The sequence below is a fragment of the Ambystoma mexicanum genome, chromosome 9 (genome assembly GCF_040938575.1).
Source record: "Ambystoma mexicanum isolate Mex_15411 chromosome 9, UKY_AmexF1_1, whole genome shotgun sequence".
Taxonomy (NCBI): Eukaryota; Metazoa; Chordata; class Amphibia; order Caudata; family Ambystomatidae; genus Ambystoma; species Ambystoma mexicanum.
Window position 1 is genome coordinate 266,250,557 of NC_090931.1, and position 17,383 is coordinate 266,267,939.

At 45.2% G+C, this 17,383-nt stretch overlaps 1 protein-coding gene across 1 annotated transcript in view; it reads left to right on the forward strand.

The window, feature by feature from the left end:
* The window catches only part of NUP88 (nucleoporin 88), a 405,331-nt gene that overhangs the window by 284,433 nt on the left and 103,515 nt on the right, over positions 1-17,383 (forward strand). The window lies entirely within an intron of this gene.

The following is a 17,383-nucleotide window of genomic DNA, read 5'->3' on the forward strand; positions in this document are numbered from 1 at the left end:
CTGTTGAAGCAGAGATGGAACGGGCAAGCACAGACAGTGGTTATGTGAAAAGTTTGGGTTACGTTGACAATGTTTTATTATGCACATGCAGGATAATATAAATGCAGATTGCCTTTGTTGTGAATATATTTGATCGATACATCTGGAAGGGGCGCTAATCGGCGAGTGATGCTCTGTTATGTAGCATTCTGATGCTTGTTAATCTGCTTAGAATCACATGCTGTCCATATAGTCTGACATCCAATGGTAACCGCAGAATATTGCATCTTGTCTTTTGAGAATCGAAAGGGGACGTCGACATGGCCGTGCCTGTAACGCTATCCCTACATGACGTGTAGTTTATCCAAAATCCCTCCCGTGTCGAGGTCCCTCAGATTGTTTTTTCCGCCCAGCATACTGGTCGCTTTATGTGGAGCTCGTCCAGAGACCTTGCTATTGTTATCCTCGACCCTTGGTCGTATATTTTAAAGTTATTAATTATTATCCTACCATCCATTCCATCGACACCTGTTTCCTGATCTACGCCGGAGCCAGTTCCACGGACCTTCGACGGACAGTGTTCCGGTCGGCGCTGCCGACCACGTGGCCAGGCCTTCTGGCCGGCCTACAAAGTAGGGAGAGTGGGGTCGGGGTGGACATTTCCTTTTCCGAGAATGCCTTTCCCTTTCCTCTTTGTTCCCTGGGTCTCTTTGTCACTATAATTTTCCTCAGCTATGCAGAGGACTCTGTTTATGTTTTGCCCTTCTTGCAAGGCCAAGTTTCCTTGGAAGGATAAACACCGTAAATGTAATGGGTGTTTGCCCCTGAATCACGACGAGACGGCTTGTGCGGCTTACAAGCTCCTGCATCCAAAGACACTAAAGGAGCGCATTGCATTGTTAAGCAGTGGGCGGCCTAAGGAATGTTGCAGGCCGAGTCTAGTTCTCCCGCTGCCACAACCGCCGATTGTGACGAGGGGCAAAGTGACGAACAGGCCTCTGATCGGAGGCCATTGACCTCTCGGTGGAGCATTCTCGCTCTGCGTAGTCGTCACCGGCCCCGTCAGGTAAGACTCGGGCCCTGCTATGGGGACTGTACACCCCGGAGACAAGGACGCACACTTTCTACACACTAAAGACACAAACCCTGGGACGTCTTCGACAAAACTGTCAAAACGACCAATAGCGCCAACGGGCACAACAAATGTTTCGGCCGTGCCCACCCGTCGTCAGGTTCGGCAGACCTCCCTGCAAGCGCAGGTGCGCCTTGTGACCAGGCATCCTAAATCGAAGGGCGCAGCCCCAATACGCAGGAGACAGTCGAGACGCATTGGAGGAAGGCGTCCACGGTCAAGAAGGCCCCGGTTCTGCCGAAAACATCCACGCAACCACAGGACGTTATAGACACAATTCCGCCTCTGAAGAGGTTGCTGAAAGCATCGCTAGGATTATTTCAGCGGATGATCAGAGGCAACGGTCCAGGGATTCGTCAATACCTAAGGACAAACCTAGGGATTTGTCAAAATCCAGGGATGGGTCGAAGGATTCATCGGCACCAACAGAAAAGCCTTAGGACAGACAAAAGGACTCGCATCAACCGTCGGTCCCCGAAAGGGCTTTTCGGAAGGCACAGGAGGGATTTCTTCGATGTTAAAGGAGAAATCTCGACATTCTGCGACAAAAGATCCATTACAAGAGCCTTTTCCACCACTAGACTCCTTTGGTGCATCTATCTGGACCAGGAAGAAATTTGAGGGATGTATGGATAGGTTAGAGAAGTTTGTACAACTCTCAGAGAAGTCCACAGCCAAGAGGCCTTGGGAAGAGAGTCCCTTTCCCCCTGTGGCTAAACTTCAAAAGGTCTTTGATCCTTCTCAGGTAGAAGAAATATATACTTATGACTTCATGGATGATGAGGTTCCTGTGGAACAATACATTCAGGATGAATTTCCCTTTGCTGACACTGAGGATGTTCATATCGACCCCACAGAGGGTTGGGGGACAACCCCGACCTGGGTGATCATCAGCCTTGGCAATCACCTAATCCAACACCGGAACCTGATGCCTTGTGCTTGGATTCCCCCCTGACCACACCCACTCGACAGGCCTCTCCGGTTGACGACCAAATGGCGTGCAACGCCATATTAAGGAAAGCAGCGGAACATTTCCAGATTGCTACCCAGGAAGCTGTACCAGAGGCTGATTTTGCTGAGGACATCTTAAAAGAGAAACCACCGGCCAGCCAAGCTATTCCTCTGCTAAACTCGATCAAAAAGCGGTTAACCCCTTCTTTAGTGACACCTGCCCTAACAAGAGCAGTAAATCCTAGAGTAGAGAAATTGTTTCGACCCTCCCCCTCTGACCCTCTTTACATCAAGGGCCATGCTACTCCAGACTCGCTGGTGGTAACTAGAATCAGAAAGAGAGCAGGGGTTCCCCTATCAACTGGGGAGGCACCCCCGGACAAGGAGTGCAAGAGGCTTTATGCTCTGGGGAAGAGGGTCACGACTGCTGCAGCTTTTTCAACTCGCATCGCAAATAAAACAACTTTGTTGGCTAGTTATGCCGGCACACAATGGACCATGCCACAGGAGGGCCTTCAAGAAGTCCCTGAACCGCTGCAGGCTTGCTTGCTCTCCACGGTAGCAGAAGGCAGACCACAGTATTTTAAAGAATACTTTGGATGCGGCAGAGACTGGCAGGTCCTTGGCTGAAGGTACCCTCTTCAAGAGACACGCATGGTTACAAAACTCTGGTTTCAAACCAGAAACTCGAGCTTCACTAATAAATAAGCATGTGGAAGAGATTAATCTATTTGGAAAAGCAGTAGACTTAGCGCTCAAAACTGCTAAGAAAGGGCATAACCCCCTCAAGACCCTGGATCAAATCATCCAAAGGCCTTCCCCACGGAAGGGGAGAGGATCGAGAGGTTCCTTTCGTTCCCGTTTCCCTCAGAACCAATACGGCTCGGGAAATAATTGGTCCTCTCCCCAAGGAACCACCAGCTACACCACACCATATCCCCCAAGAGGTCAATGATGTGGAAAAGGGGCCAGAATTCTACCCCTCGAGCCTCCCCGACCTCATGCCAAAAATGACACGCAGTTCCGGGTCCCCTTCCATGCCTCCCCGGTCGGGGGCCAGCTAACATCATTTCTTCAAGCATGGGAGGGGATAACTACAGACCAGTGGGTACTCAAGACAGTCACCCAGGGGTACTGTATAGAATTCTGCCAGTCCCCCCAATTCAGACCTCCACGTTAGAGACGCCTGACGCCATAACATCTGTGCATCCTGCTACAAGAAGTTGAGACCCTGCAGGAAAAGTCGGCATAGAAGTCGTACCTTTTGCACAGGTAAACAAGGGTATTTATTCAGTGTACTTCCTTGTACCCAAAAAGGATCTCACCATGCGCCCTGTACTAGATTTGCGCCCAGCGAACAAATTTGTGAAACCTCAAAAGTTTCTATGGTCACCCTGCAGGAGGTCATCCCCCTGCTCACACAGGGGGATTACACAGCAACATTGGACATGAAAGATGCATACTTTCATATTTCAATGTTGCCGGCACAGAAAATACCTCGGGTTCATGATACAAGACAAGCATTATCAGTTCAAAGTACTACCCTTCTGCATAGCCTCAGCACCAAGGGTATTTACAAAGGTACTGGCAATGGCAGCAGCACACCTGCACAGGCTAGCCATCCCGGTTTATCCTTACCTTGACGACTGGATCATAACAGGGGACTCTTAGCAGACATGCCTGTCAAATACCCAAAGGACTATAGACCTTTTTATTCAGCCTGGGATTCTCCATCAACGAAAAGAAATCCAGCTTAGACCCCAGTCAAGTCAAGCAGTTCCTAGGGACTCTAATTCGAACAAGGTGCAGCCTCGTCTTCCCCTCCAACGAGAGGGTCCAAAACATGTTTGGCTCAACAGCCAGTGGTGTCAGGCCATAGGACAATGGGACGATCTAGTGGTTGTCTCGCCAGCCCTCGCTCTCTCTCGCTGCGGTGGTGGTCAAGATAGAACCTCTTGAAGGGAAAATCCTTCAACACCCCCGCAGTGGAGGCCACTCTCACTGCAGACGCATCTCTCGCAGGGTGGTGAGCTCACCTGCTTCAACAAACAGTGCACAGAGTTTGGTCGTCAGACATAACATCCAACCACATAAATCTGTTGGAACTATTGGCAGTTTTCAAGGCACTGAAAGCTTTTCAGACACAACTGCAAGGGAACACAGTCCTGATCCTCACGGACAGCACCACGGCCATGTATTATCTAAACAAAGGCGGGCGGGGGGGGGCACTCCCTCTCCAGGGCTGTCCAAACTGTCCCAGAACATTTGGAAGTGGGTTCTCAAACACATTTCCTGTTGTCTCAACAGGTTCCAAGGGAACTCGATCTTCTGGCAGACATACTCGGCAGAGATTTCCCACCACCCATGGAGTACGAATGGCGATTTACATGAAGACATTGTCTCCAATGTTTTCACAGAATGGGGGTTCCCAGAGATTGCCAAGACTACGCCTCCAGGTACCCCAGAACCGTTCCAAGGGGAATGGACTCTAGATCACATGGTCAGTTAAATTTCTTTACGCTTCCCCCCTCCTGTCTCCCCTACTCAACAAGATAGTGCACAAGATGCACTACGAACCAGTCACCATGATATTTGTGGCCCCATGTGGGCCTGCCAACCCTGGTACGCTCATCTGATGGAGATGTCCCTCTTTCCCCCAGTGATGCTACCTTGCCCGTACAACATGTCGCAGGACAAAGGGCAGACACTCCACCCATGCCCTCAAACATTGCTCTTAGCAGCCTGGCTCATGAGGTCATAGAGTTCGGACACTTGCAACTCCCTCAGAGATGCATGGACATACTTAGGAAAGCGAGGAAACCTAACTCCCGATATTGCTATTGCAGCAAATAGAAGCACTTCATTATGTGGTGCCATTCCAAGGGCATCAATCCCATTGACTGCACCCCCACGCACATTTTGTACCTGACTCAGTTACTTGACTCGGGCCTGGTTATTAATTCCCTTAAGGTTAATTTAGCAGCTCTCTCAGCCTACACCATGTCACAACAGCAGGTGTTGTGGTGGAAAATACCAGTTATTAAGGCTTTCATGGAAGGGGTCAAGAGAATTAATTCCCCCCCCCCCATTTCTAATCCAGCTCCCGGATGGGACCTGAATGTGGTATTAACCAGACTTATGGGGTCTCCATTTGAACCTAAGCATAAATCAAGTCTCAAGGATCTTACCTATAAGACAGCCTTCCTAGTGGCTATCACTTTTATTAGAAGGGTTAGTGAACTACAGACCCTCTCAGTTCTAGACCCTTTCGTTACAGTTCAGAGATAAGGTGGTTCTGCACACTCACCCTAGATTTGCGCCTACATTTATCTCCAAATTTCATGTGGACCAATCAATAGAACTGCCTACTTTCTTACAGAACCCTACCAACCTGGCCGAAAGAAGCCTACACACCTTAGATGTCCGTAGGGCAGTCATGTTTTTCCTGGACAGAACTAAACCACTGAGAAAGACAAACCATTTTTTCGTTTCAGTGGCAGCTGGTAAAGAAGGGGATACTGTCTCTAAATCAGCAATCTCAAGGTGGTTTTTCAAATACATCATACTCTGTTTCTCTCTTGCTAAGAGAGAACTGCCTTTCAAGTCTAGAGCGCATTCTACTCTGGGCACTGGGGTGTCCATAGCATTCATTGCAAATGTTCCCCTAGAGTCCATTTGCAAAGCGGCAACCTGGAGTTCTGTACACACCTTTACAAAACACTATTTCCTAGACACTCATTCTAGGTCTGATTCTCAAGTGGGACAAGCAGTACTAAGACATCTTTTCACTACTGTTCTTCTCACAACCCACCTCCAACTCCGGGTACTGTTAGCTAGTCTATGCACAGCATGTGATTCTAAGCATATTAACAAGCAACAGAAGACATGCATTGCTTACCATAAAAGCATGTCTGATGATTGTATCTGCTTAGATTCACATGCGCCCACCCTTCCTCCCCGCTCGGATGGAAAGAACATAGACGTCTTACTACTTTCTCTCTTTTCTGTACTCACTCACGATAGTCATAGGCTCCCTCGTGGCAGAAAAAATACAATCTGAGGTACCTCGACTCGTGAGGGATTTTGGGTACACTACACGTCACATAGGGATAGTGTTACATGTCCCCTTTCGACTTGAAAGACCAGATGCAATACTCCATGGTGGTTACCACTTGATTTCGTACTATATGCAGAGCATGTGAGTCTAAGCAGATACAATCATCAGAAATGCTTTTACGGTAAGTAATGCATGTCTTCTCCAGCATGGGGTCTGGCATGGATTCACATGCTCATGAATATTCCCTGTAGTCAGGCTGGGAATCCTTGGTAAAAGAAAGTTTCACTTTCGGTTACAAACTGTCTTTCTCCTATAAACCAATCACTGAGCTCTGGGTCATACTGCCCCAAGCCAATGACTGCCCTCTCCCTAAGCCCCTCCTCTGGCAGCCGTCTACAGTTTTGTACTGCACGTCCAAGAGTTGGGAGTCCTCGTGTTCTGCTCTTATCGCTTTCTGCGTTTTTCATGCTTTTTTGAAAGTAAAATCATATTTTTGTTCGATCGAGCCCGTGTGCTCCATCGTTTCTACATCCGACTAACGGCGATCCGTTTTTCAGCACCTTTCTTTGCCCCTCAAGGGCGGATTCGTCAAGTGTTTCTTCTTTTAAGTTTTCAGAAGGCCATCAGGCCTACACCGCACCATGTCTGAGGAGAAGGACAGAGCCTCCCTCTTCAAGCCCTGCACCAGCTGCGGTTTACGGAATGTTTTCATGGAGGACAAGCATTCCGAGTGCCTTTGTCTTTGTCAGGACTGACTAGTTTCATAACAGGAAGAGTAACCAGATTAACATTGTGCCTTAGAGCTGGCTGGGTTAGTTGTGCTTTTAGAACTGGCTGGTTTAGTAACAGGAAGAGTTTGTTCATAGAATTAACATTGTGCTTGCCCAAGTCAAGATGGAGTGAAAGAAACTCACTCTGATTGGTTAAAGAAACAATGATATGTTTGGTTGCCTGATTGGTGGAGAGGACAATGGGTTTGATTCTTGGGAGATGAGCAAGATTCTAAACTGCCTTTCATCCAGAGAAATTCAGTGGCTGGTTGTGTATTAGTTAAGCTCCTTAAGTAAGGCCTTTCCAGAGCTCAGAAAATCTACCAAAGTAAGAATATCGTTTGCTGATCCAATTTGAACAAGAAGTCATCAGGTAGGATTTTAAAGTTGATTAACTGTGTGAAATGTTCTTCAAGACTGTTTAATGTGTGCGCGAGCTCGCAAGTTGCCGTTGCGTGTTCTTTTTTTAAAGCGCGTGTACATTTTTCACGTGAAAGTCGTTTCCTGAGAAAGCGCGTGTGGTTTGCGATAGAGCGCGTGCCAAAAAGAATTGCGCGTGTGAATTTTAGCGCGTGTACATTTTTCACGTGAAAGTCGTTTCCTGAGAAAGCGCGTGTGGTTTGCGATAGAGCACGTGCCAAAAAGAATTGCGCGTGTGAATTTTAGCACGTGTACATTTTTTCACGTGAAAGTCGTTTCAAGAGAAAGCGCGTGTCGGGCTGCGATAGAGCGCGAGTCCATTTTTATCAGCGCGTGTTATTTTTATCGCGTTTACGTATTTTTTCACGCGCGCGGGTTTTTTAAGATAATCGCGTGTGTATTTTACACGCGAGGACAATTCTTCACGTCTTCTGATTTCACGTGTTTATCGCACACGCTAGTAAAGGAAGAAACTATACGTTCTTTGTGTAAATGTGTATATAAGGAAAACAATTCACACGCAGAAAGAAAGCAGTATTCCAGGAAGTGAAAGAATATAATTTAAAGTAATTTATGCAAATAGAACTCAATGCTTTCAGAGAAAGACTGCAATTTATGTAAGCATTGAAAACTACATAAGATCAGAAGAACTTTGAAGTAAGAAGAATATCTAATTCTGAAAAGATGTTGCAAAGGCCATCACTTTAGGATTCTAAAGAGACTAGGTTGGCTTGAACTATTTGCACAATACAAGATATATTTACAAGATATTCCACAAAGGTTACTAACCTCTAAGTCTTTTACTGAGGTTTAAGAGGTAAAGAGTTTAGAATTTATTTAGCATAATTTAGAAAAGAAGTTTTCTTATTATATTAGTAACCAGGTGTATTTGTTTATCACAGATACCAGAGCCTACCAGACGGTTGAAGGGCAGCTGTGTCTCCGTTGTTATTTTCTCCAAATTCCCCTTTCCCTTTCTTAGGGTTTTCAGCTCAGCTTATGTTTAAGGGTTGAGAGGTGAACTCCTGGTGAGGGTCTGTGGGGCCAGCATCAGCTCCTGTGGAATTCAGTCAAGCCGGACCCTGACAGGATGAAAGGCCCACAATAATATTTTCCACCTGAGCTGATATGGATCCCACAGAGGCACTAGCTAGTTCCATAAGGGACATGTTTTCAGAGTTAAGGGAGGAAATGAGGGCTGTGCGAAAAGAAAATCAGGAATTACACGTCAAGTTTGAAGAGTTAAACTCCAAGGTTACCCGTAAGGGTGAAGAAATTTCTTTGGAGTCAAGAGATTCTGAGGATACTAGTAGAGAATTACCAGTGTTAATTAGAGAGGATTTGGGTGAAGGAACGAGTTCTCAAGAAAGACGCAGGGGAAGTTTGAATATACCTGTAGGTCCAGTCCCCTTAGCACCTCCAGAACGTTTTGGGGGAGAGGCCAAGAAATGCCAGATTTTCCTTACACAGTGTGAACTTCATTTCCTTTGTCGACCTGAAGCTTTTAACACAGATGCTTCTAAAATAGCTTTTATGCTGTCTTACCTCACTGGTGAGGCAGCAACTTGGTCAGTATTATTGGTGGGTCAAGAGAATCCAATACTAAAGAACTTGTTAGCTTTCAAGTTAGAATTTAAAAAGATGTTTGACAGACGCCAATTATCTCAAGAAGTAGATGGAGAACTACTAGAGTTAAAACAGGGAACCAAAGATTTAGTGTCTTACATCACACAGTTCAGATCTTTAGTATTAGAGAGCAATTGGCCAGAAGAGAAGCAATCCTCTTTATTTTATAGAGGCTTGAAGGAGGAATTGAAAGATGCATTATCTACAATTGTTAATAGACCCACTTCATGTGAGGATTTAATTAATCTGGTCATACAAATTGACTATAGATTAGGGGAACGCAAGGCTGAGCGTAGAAGAGGAGGAGTTGAGCAACCCAGAGTTTTCCCTAGAGTTGATAGAGGAAGATTAGAAATTGTAAATAAAGAATTGAGAACTGGGAACGCAGAGAGAGTAAATAAAGTGAGAGGTCCTTTAACTAAGGAGGAGAAGGATAGGCGAAGACAGAATAATTTATGTTTATATTGTGGGAAATCGGGACATTTTGTTGGAAATTGCCCTTGGTGTCCAAAACCTTCTGCTTCTACTAACAGCTCCAGAAATCAGCAAGTGGCAAATACCATCCAAGCAGCAGTACCACATATTACATTGAATGTATCCTTGTATATTAAAGAGGAATTAAAGGGAAGTGGTCCAGTAGTAATAGATTCAGGAGCCACTGGTAACTTCATGGATTGGAATGTGGTTGTAAAAGATATACCAGAGTATGTGAGAGCGGTGGATGGGTCTCAACTGACATCAGGTTTAATTACACATGAAACAATCCCATTGGAAATGGAAATTGGAGGACACTGGGAGGAAATTGTGTTTGAATTAATTGACACTCCACAGTTGAAAATAATTTTGGGAATGCCTTGGTTGACGTATCATAACCCTCAGATTGATTGGGGAAGAAGAGTGGTGAAATTGGATTCTGCTTTTTGTGTTACAAATTGTTGTAAAGAAGCAATTCAGGAAAATGTTTCTAGTGATAATTGTTCAGAAGTAGTGGAAGGTTTGGTGAATTTGGGAACTATAGTACATTCTATAGGGGCTGTAATGGGAGAATTACCAAAGTGTTACCATGATTTCAATGATGTGTTTAGTGAAAAGGAAGCTAATGAATTACCTCCTCATAGAGAGTATGACTGTAAAATTGATTTAGAACCAGGGGCCCACATTCCTTGAAGTCGCATCTATGCCTTAACAGAAAAAGAGAATCAACATTTGAAGGATTACATCCAAGAAAATTTGAATAAGGGTTTCATCAGGCACTCTCAATCGCCAGCAGCTTCTCCACTATTTTTTGTTCCCAAAAAGGAAGGCACTTTACGAACATGCATAGATTATAGAGCATTAAACAAGATAACAATTAAAAACAGATATCCGCTGCCTTTGATATCAGTAATGTTAGACCAGATTCAAGGAGCCTCAGTATTTAGCAAACTAGATCTTCGTGGTGCATATCATTTGGTGCGAGTTCGTCAAGGTGATGAGTGGAAGACGGCATTTAGAACAAAATTTGGTCTTTTCGAATATCAAGTAATGCCATTCGGATTGTGTAACGCTCCCGCAGCCTTTCAATTTTTTATAAATGAGGTATTAAGAGATTTTATTGACATCTTTGTAGTAGTATACATAGATGACATTCTCATTTATTCTAAGGATCTCATGCAACATGAAGAACATGTCAAGAAAGTGTTACAGCGACTAAGGGAGAATAAACTATTTGCTAAGTTAGAAAAGAGCCAATTTCATACCAGAGAAGTGGAATTTCTAGGTTTTATGATTTCTCCCAAAGGTTTGGAAATGGATATGAAGAAAATTAAGGCAGTTGAACAGTGGCCAACTCCAACTTGTGTTAAAGATATCCAAAGCTTCGTGGGATTTGCAAATTTTTTACTGGAGATTCATTAAAAATTTCTCTCAAACTGTTGCTCCTATCACCAAATTATTGAAGAAAGGAATGAAATTTGAGTGGAAAGATGAAGCGGATCAAGCTTTCAAAACATTGAAGAACTGTTTTACATCTGGACCGATCTTATTACACCCAGATCCTTCACAACCATTTTTTGTGGAGGCAGATGCTTCTAATGTTGCAATTGGAGCAGTGCTTTCTCAAAGGCATCCTGAAACTGGACAGTTGCATCCTGTGGCCTATCTATCTAAGAAATTGCTTCCAGCAGAAGTGAACTACACAATTACAGACAGAGAACTCCTGGCAATCAAGAAAGCATTTCAGGAATGGAGACATTATCTGTTGGGAGCAAGATTCACAGTAACCGTTTTAACCGATCATCGAAATCTTCTGTTTTTGAAATCTGCTCGAACATTATCACCTCGACAACTTAGGTGGTCACTTTTCTTTTCAGAATACGATTTTGTGATAACATTCAAGCCTGGGCGGTTAAACGGTAAAGCGGATGCTTTATCACGACAAGGATATTCGGGAGAAGTTGAAAATCAATTATTACCAGAACCAGTGATTGCAGAAGAAAAATTTATCCTAAGTGCTACACAGGAAGAGAATCAGCTTCTTAAAAAGATTCTAAAGGAATTACCAGAAGACGAAATTCAATCTTGGTTAGCGGAGGATTCTGGAAGACATTTAATTGAAGGATTTCCATGTGTTCATTCTAAAATTTACCTTCCAAGCAAGGAACTGCAAAAGGAAATTATGCAAGAATGTCATGAATCCAAGTTGGTAGGTCACCCTGGAATTCGTAAAACTATTGAACTGATTGAGAGAAAGTTTTGGTGGAAAGAAATGAAAAAAGATATTTAAGATTACGTGAAAACATGTGAAGTCTGTGCTCGAGTAAAGTCAGGAGGAGGAAAACCATCTGGGTTATTAAATCCATTACCAGTACCTCCTAGTCCTTGGTTTACAATCTCTATGGATTATATTGTAGATCTTCCCAAAGATCAAGGTTACACTACAGTATTAGTAGTTGTGGATTTACTAACTAAAGCTGGGCATTTCATTCCCATGAAAGGAGAGGCTTCTGCAAGGAATCTGGCAAAAAGTTTTTTGCAAGAAGTAGTACGATTACATGGTCTACCAACACATATTGTATCAGATCGAGGGTCCCAATTCATTTCTAAGTTTTGGCGAGCTTTCTGTACAGAGTTGGGAATTGAGGTAAAGCTTTCTTCAGGTTATCACCCACAGACCAACGGCCAAACAGAGTGAGTAAATCAAGAATTGGAAAAATATATTAGAGCTTTTTGGCAAGAAAGAGGAAGTTGGGTAGATCTTCTTTGGCTAGCAGAGTTTAGCTATAACAATTCTGTCAAGGATTCTACTAAGTATTCTCCATTTTTTAGCAACTATGGTTTCCATCCACGATTTTTGAAAGAAGTGTTACCATCTGAGTATTCCAATCCAGAGGTTGAGCAGCGATTGACTTGTATTAGAGATGGTTTAGTGAAAGCTAAAGAAACCTTAGAAAAAAGTAAGCTAAGATTTAAAACATTTGCTGATAAGAAACGTCGTAAAGCACCACATTATCAGGTGGGTCAAAAAGTTTGGTTGTCCACAAAAAACTTACGTTTAAAGGGAAGAACTAAATTTAGTCCGAGATTTATTGGTCCATTTGAAATAGAAAGAATAATAAATCCCGTAGCAACCAAACTGAAATTACCCGCAAGTATCAAGTCACCCTACATTTCATGTTAGCTTAGTGAAACCTTGTGTGTCAGGAACTAGATTAGGAAAACCACCACCAGCAGTTTACACAGAGGAAAATGACGAAGAGTTTGAAGTTAAGAAAATCTTAGATTCCAGGATTGTTAGAGGTACCCTACAATATCTTATTGACTGGAAGGGATACGGTCCTGAAGAAAGATCTTGGGAGGATCAAGTAGATGTACATGCCCCTCAATTGATAAAACAATTTCACAAGAGTTTCCCTGCTAAACCAGGCCCTGGGACAGGGCTTTGAAGAGGGGGGTACTCTCAGGACTGACTAGTTTCATAACAGGAAGAGTAACAAGATTAACATTGTGCCTTTAGAGCTGGCTGGGTTAGTTGTGCTTTTAGAACTGGCTGGTTTAGTAACAGGAAGAGTTTGTTCATAGAATTAACATTGTGCTTGCCCAAGTCAAGATGGAGTGAAAGAAACTCAATCTGATTGGTTAAAGAAACAATGATATGTTTGGTTGCCTGATTGGTGGAGAGGACAATGGGTTTGATTCTTGGGAGATGAGCAAGATTCTAAACTGCCTTTCATCCAGAGAAATTCAGTGGCTGGTTGTGTATTAGTTAAGCTCCTTAAGTAAGGCCTTTCCAGAGCTCAGAAAATCTACCAAAGTAAGAATATCGTTTGCTGATCCAATTTGAACAAGAAGTCATCAGGTAGGATTTTAAAGTTGATTAACTGTGTGAAATGTTCTTCAAGACTGTTTAATGTGTGCGCGAGCTCGCAAGTTGCCGTTGCGTGTTCTTTTTTTAAAGCGCGTGTACATTTTTCACGTGCAAGTCGTTTCCTGAGAAAGCGCGTGTGGTTTGCGATGGAGCGCGTGCCAAAAAGAATTGCGCGTGTGAATTTTAGCGCGTGTACATTTTTCACGTGAAAGTCGTTTCCTGAGAAAGCGCGTGTGGTTTGCGATAGAGCGCGTGCCAAAAAGAATTGCGCGTGTGAATTTTAGCGCGTGTACATTTTTCACGTGAAAGTCGTTTCCTGAGAAAGCGCGTGTGGTTTGCGATAGAGCGCGTGCCAAAAAGAATTGCGCGTGTGAATTTTAGCGCGTGTACATTTTTTCACGTGAAAGTCGTTTCAAGAGAAAGCGCGTGTCGAGCTGCGATAGAGCGCGAGTCCATTTTTATCAGCGCGTGTTATTTTTATCGCGTTTACGTATTTTTTCACGCGCGCGGGTTTTTTAAGATAATCGCGTGTGTATTTTACACGCGAGGACAATTCTTCACGTCTTCTGATTTCACGTGTTTATCGCACACGCTAGTAAAGGAAGAAACTATACGTTCTTTGTGTAAATGTGTAAATAAGGAAAACAATTCACACGCAGAAAGAAAGCAGTATTCCAGGAAGTGAAAGAATATAATTTAAAGTAATTTGTGCAAATAGAACTCAATGCTTTCAGAGAAAGACTGCAATTTATGTAAGCATTGAAAACTACATAAGATCAGAAGAACTTTGAAGTAAGAAGAATATCTCATTCTGAAAAGATGTTGCAAAGGCCATCACTTTAGGATTCTAAAGAGACTAGGTTGGCTTGAACTATTTGCACAATACAAGATATATTTACAAGATATTCCACAAAGGTTACTAACCTCTAAGTCTTTTACTGAGGTTTAAGAGGTAAAGAGTTTAGAATTTATTTAGCATAATTTAGAAAAGAAGTTTTCTTATTATATTAGTAACCAGGTGTATTTGTTTATCACAGATACCAGAGCCTACCAGACGGTTGAAGGGCAGCTGTGTCTCCGTTGTTATTTTCTCCAAATTCCCCTTTCCCTTTCTTGGGGTTTTCAGCTCAGCTTATGTTTAAGGGTTGAGAGGTGAACTCCTGGTGAGGGTCTGTGGGGCCAGCATCAGCTCCTGTGGAATTCAGTCAAGCCGGACCCTGACAGTCTTCATCGGTCTCATAAGGAAGAAGATTGCGAAATCTGTTGTGGCTTTACCAAGCACACTATGAAGGATCGGCACATAAGACTAGCGGCGTGGCTCAAAGCCAGGCCCCTGCCCCATGTGGTTCACAGAGCAGGCTTCTAAGTCTGAGGGTGCTCCATCCGTGGGGGCCCAAGACAAAGCCAAGCCCTGCAAGTCTGGTTCCATCATGGTCGCCGCCCAAGCATGTCCCGCGACGGCCAGGACGCGGTCCTTATCTCCAGCGGCCTCAGTCTCCAGCCATCGCTACAGTTCTTCGTCGAAGAGAAAGTCTGCTACCTCGAAGGTGAAAGGGGCTGACCCGGTCCAGGGTACCTGGCTCTTCCTCCCAAGCAGGAGGCTTCGGCCAAACCGGCTGTAAAAGACCCCTGAAAAGAGGATGCCGTCCCTTAGCCCGGGACCGACCCCTCAGGACCCGAAAGGGGTGAGTGGGTGTAGAAGAACTCCAGGGCATGGATATTTCTTCGTCCGATGTGGAGGAATAGGGTTCCGTCCACTCCATCCCGGAAGAGGGTGGGGACGACGATGGAAACGTCAAGGAGGTAGCCCCGCTCACTATACTGTGTAGTATGGTGAGCAGGAGTTGCTGGGAAAACACCCCCTCAGCACACCCGAGAAAATAAAAAACGGGAGCTGCGGGGGTGTCCCCTGCAACACTTAGCTCACTATACTTTACAATATAGTGAGCAGGGTTTGCGGAGGGAAACCACTGCAGCTGGCCAAAAAAAAAATTAAAAGGACCCTGCAGCGCCGGTTCCTGATCACGGAAGTGAAAGGGAACTAGCGCCACAGGGACACAAGGCGTCTTAAAAGATAAGTAGGGTTTGGTTATGCTGGGGGTGTGGGTGGGGGTGTGTTGTGGGTGATGGTGTAGGTATGTACGGTTTTGAAATGTATGTTGGCATGGCAAATGTACGCACCACAAAAGGTTTGTACATTTCCCATGCAAACTTTTCTGTCCCAGACTTTCCCATGACGGAAAAAAATCACGCAGATCCAGTCTCGCCGGCTAAGCAGAAGTCGTCATCCAACCCATTGTCTTCAGCCTCCGTTCCCCCGGACAACTAAGGGAAGAAGTTTGACACTGTGGGTAGGAAGGTTATCTACTCGGCGGTCAAGGCGGCGAATGCCTTAGCCATCCTGGCAGGTATGTCTGGGAGTTATGGTAGAAGATGGCCCTGCTACTGGATTTCCTCCTCGAGGACAAATGGGTCGAGGCGATGGAGATTCTCCAGGAGGGCAAAGTGGGGTCGGACCACACCATCACCGTGGCGCTGGACATTGTGGATACTGGGTTCCACCAGATGGGAAACAGAGTGCGTCTCCGCCGTGGCTGCCTGAAGGCCACCAACTTTAGGCAAGAGGTTCCGACTTGTGTCCTGCACATGCCATTCGACGGAGACATTCTCTTCGGAAAGGCTGTCGATGAATCTCTTCAGGCCATCAAGACCGACACAAGACGGCGCATGCCGTGGGCACGCTGCAACAGCACCGTCTGTCCTTTCGTTCCTCAGGAGGGAAGTCGGGCAGATCTTCGAAGGGTTTCAGTGGGGTTTCGTCCTCTTACCACCAGCCCTGACGTTCCACAGGGCTACAGAGGTGGTGGTCGTCGTCGAGGCTCCCAAGGCGGCGCGCCGGCCTCCACACAGGTCTGAACCAGCCGAGGCATCAGGCCCCCACCCATGCACCCCGGTGGGAGGCCGGCTGGCGAACCTCATCAGCATGTGCGAAAACATCTCCACCGATCGATGGGTGCTGGACGGACACACTTTGGAGTTTTAGCGAAAGTGTCCACGAATACCACAGGTGGCCCGGCAGGAACAACACATCCCTCATCTGCTGCTGGAGGTTCAGGCCATGTTTTTAAAAAAAAAAATGACTCAACAAGTACATCAAACCCAAATATTGAGGATGGTCATGTTGCAGCACGTGCTCAGCCAACTGGGAGCGGGAGACTTTCTGTTGTCGCTGGAACTAGAGGGCACGTACTTCCACGTCCCCATTTACAAAAAACATTGCAAGTTCCTGCGTTTTGTCGTACAAGGGAAGCACTACAGGTTTAAGGCTCTCCCCTCCGGACTAAAGACGGCGCCCAGGTATTTACGAAGTGCCTGTCTCCAGTGGCGGCCCATCCGCGACTACAAGGGATATATGTGTTCCCATACCTCGACGACTGGCTTGTCCAGGCCAAGTCAAGGGACATTGCCGTCAATCACACGGAGAGGACTGTCCGGCTGCTGACGGATCTGCTGACTGATCTGGGGTTCTCAGTGAACTATGCAAGGTCCTGCTCGACTCTATCGCAGAATGCCCTGTTCCTGGGTGCCATACGCAACACTGTTTCCTGCCTGACAGCCCAATCAGGAGCAGAGGCGTAACCAGGATTGTCTAACAAGCGGGGCTTGGATGTAATGTAGTAGGGCCCATCCCAAGGAGAGCCCGCAGAGGAAAAGTAGTTTTTTCTGCCTCCGGCCGAATTACTAGGAAGGAGGCACAAACCAGTCATGACAAATTGGGGGGGGGGGGTGGGGGAGGGGGAGCCACATAGTTTTGTATGGTAAGAGAAGGGGAAAAAAAATACAGTAGATACTAAGGCACCAACAATGCACAGAAGCATTTTCCAATACATTTTTACAATGCCTTCTCCCAATTTGTCAATGCTTTTGCAAGTGTAGAAAACTTTTCATTCTAATTGTACCCATACATGACCATGCTGGTGCATGCATGTATATGTGTATATGTATATATGTGTGTATATAAATATAAATATAAATAAGAACATACTCCTGTAAGCTTAGCCTTAATGCCAGTAAAAAGAAAAAGCATTGGTAATGCCAACAGT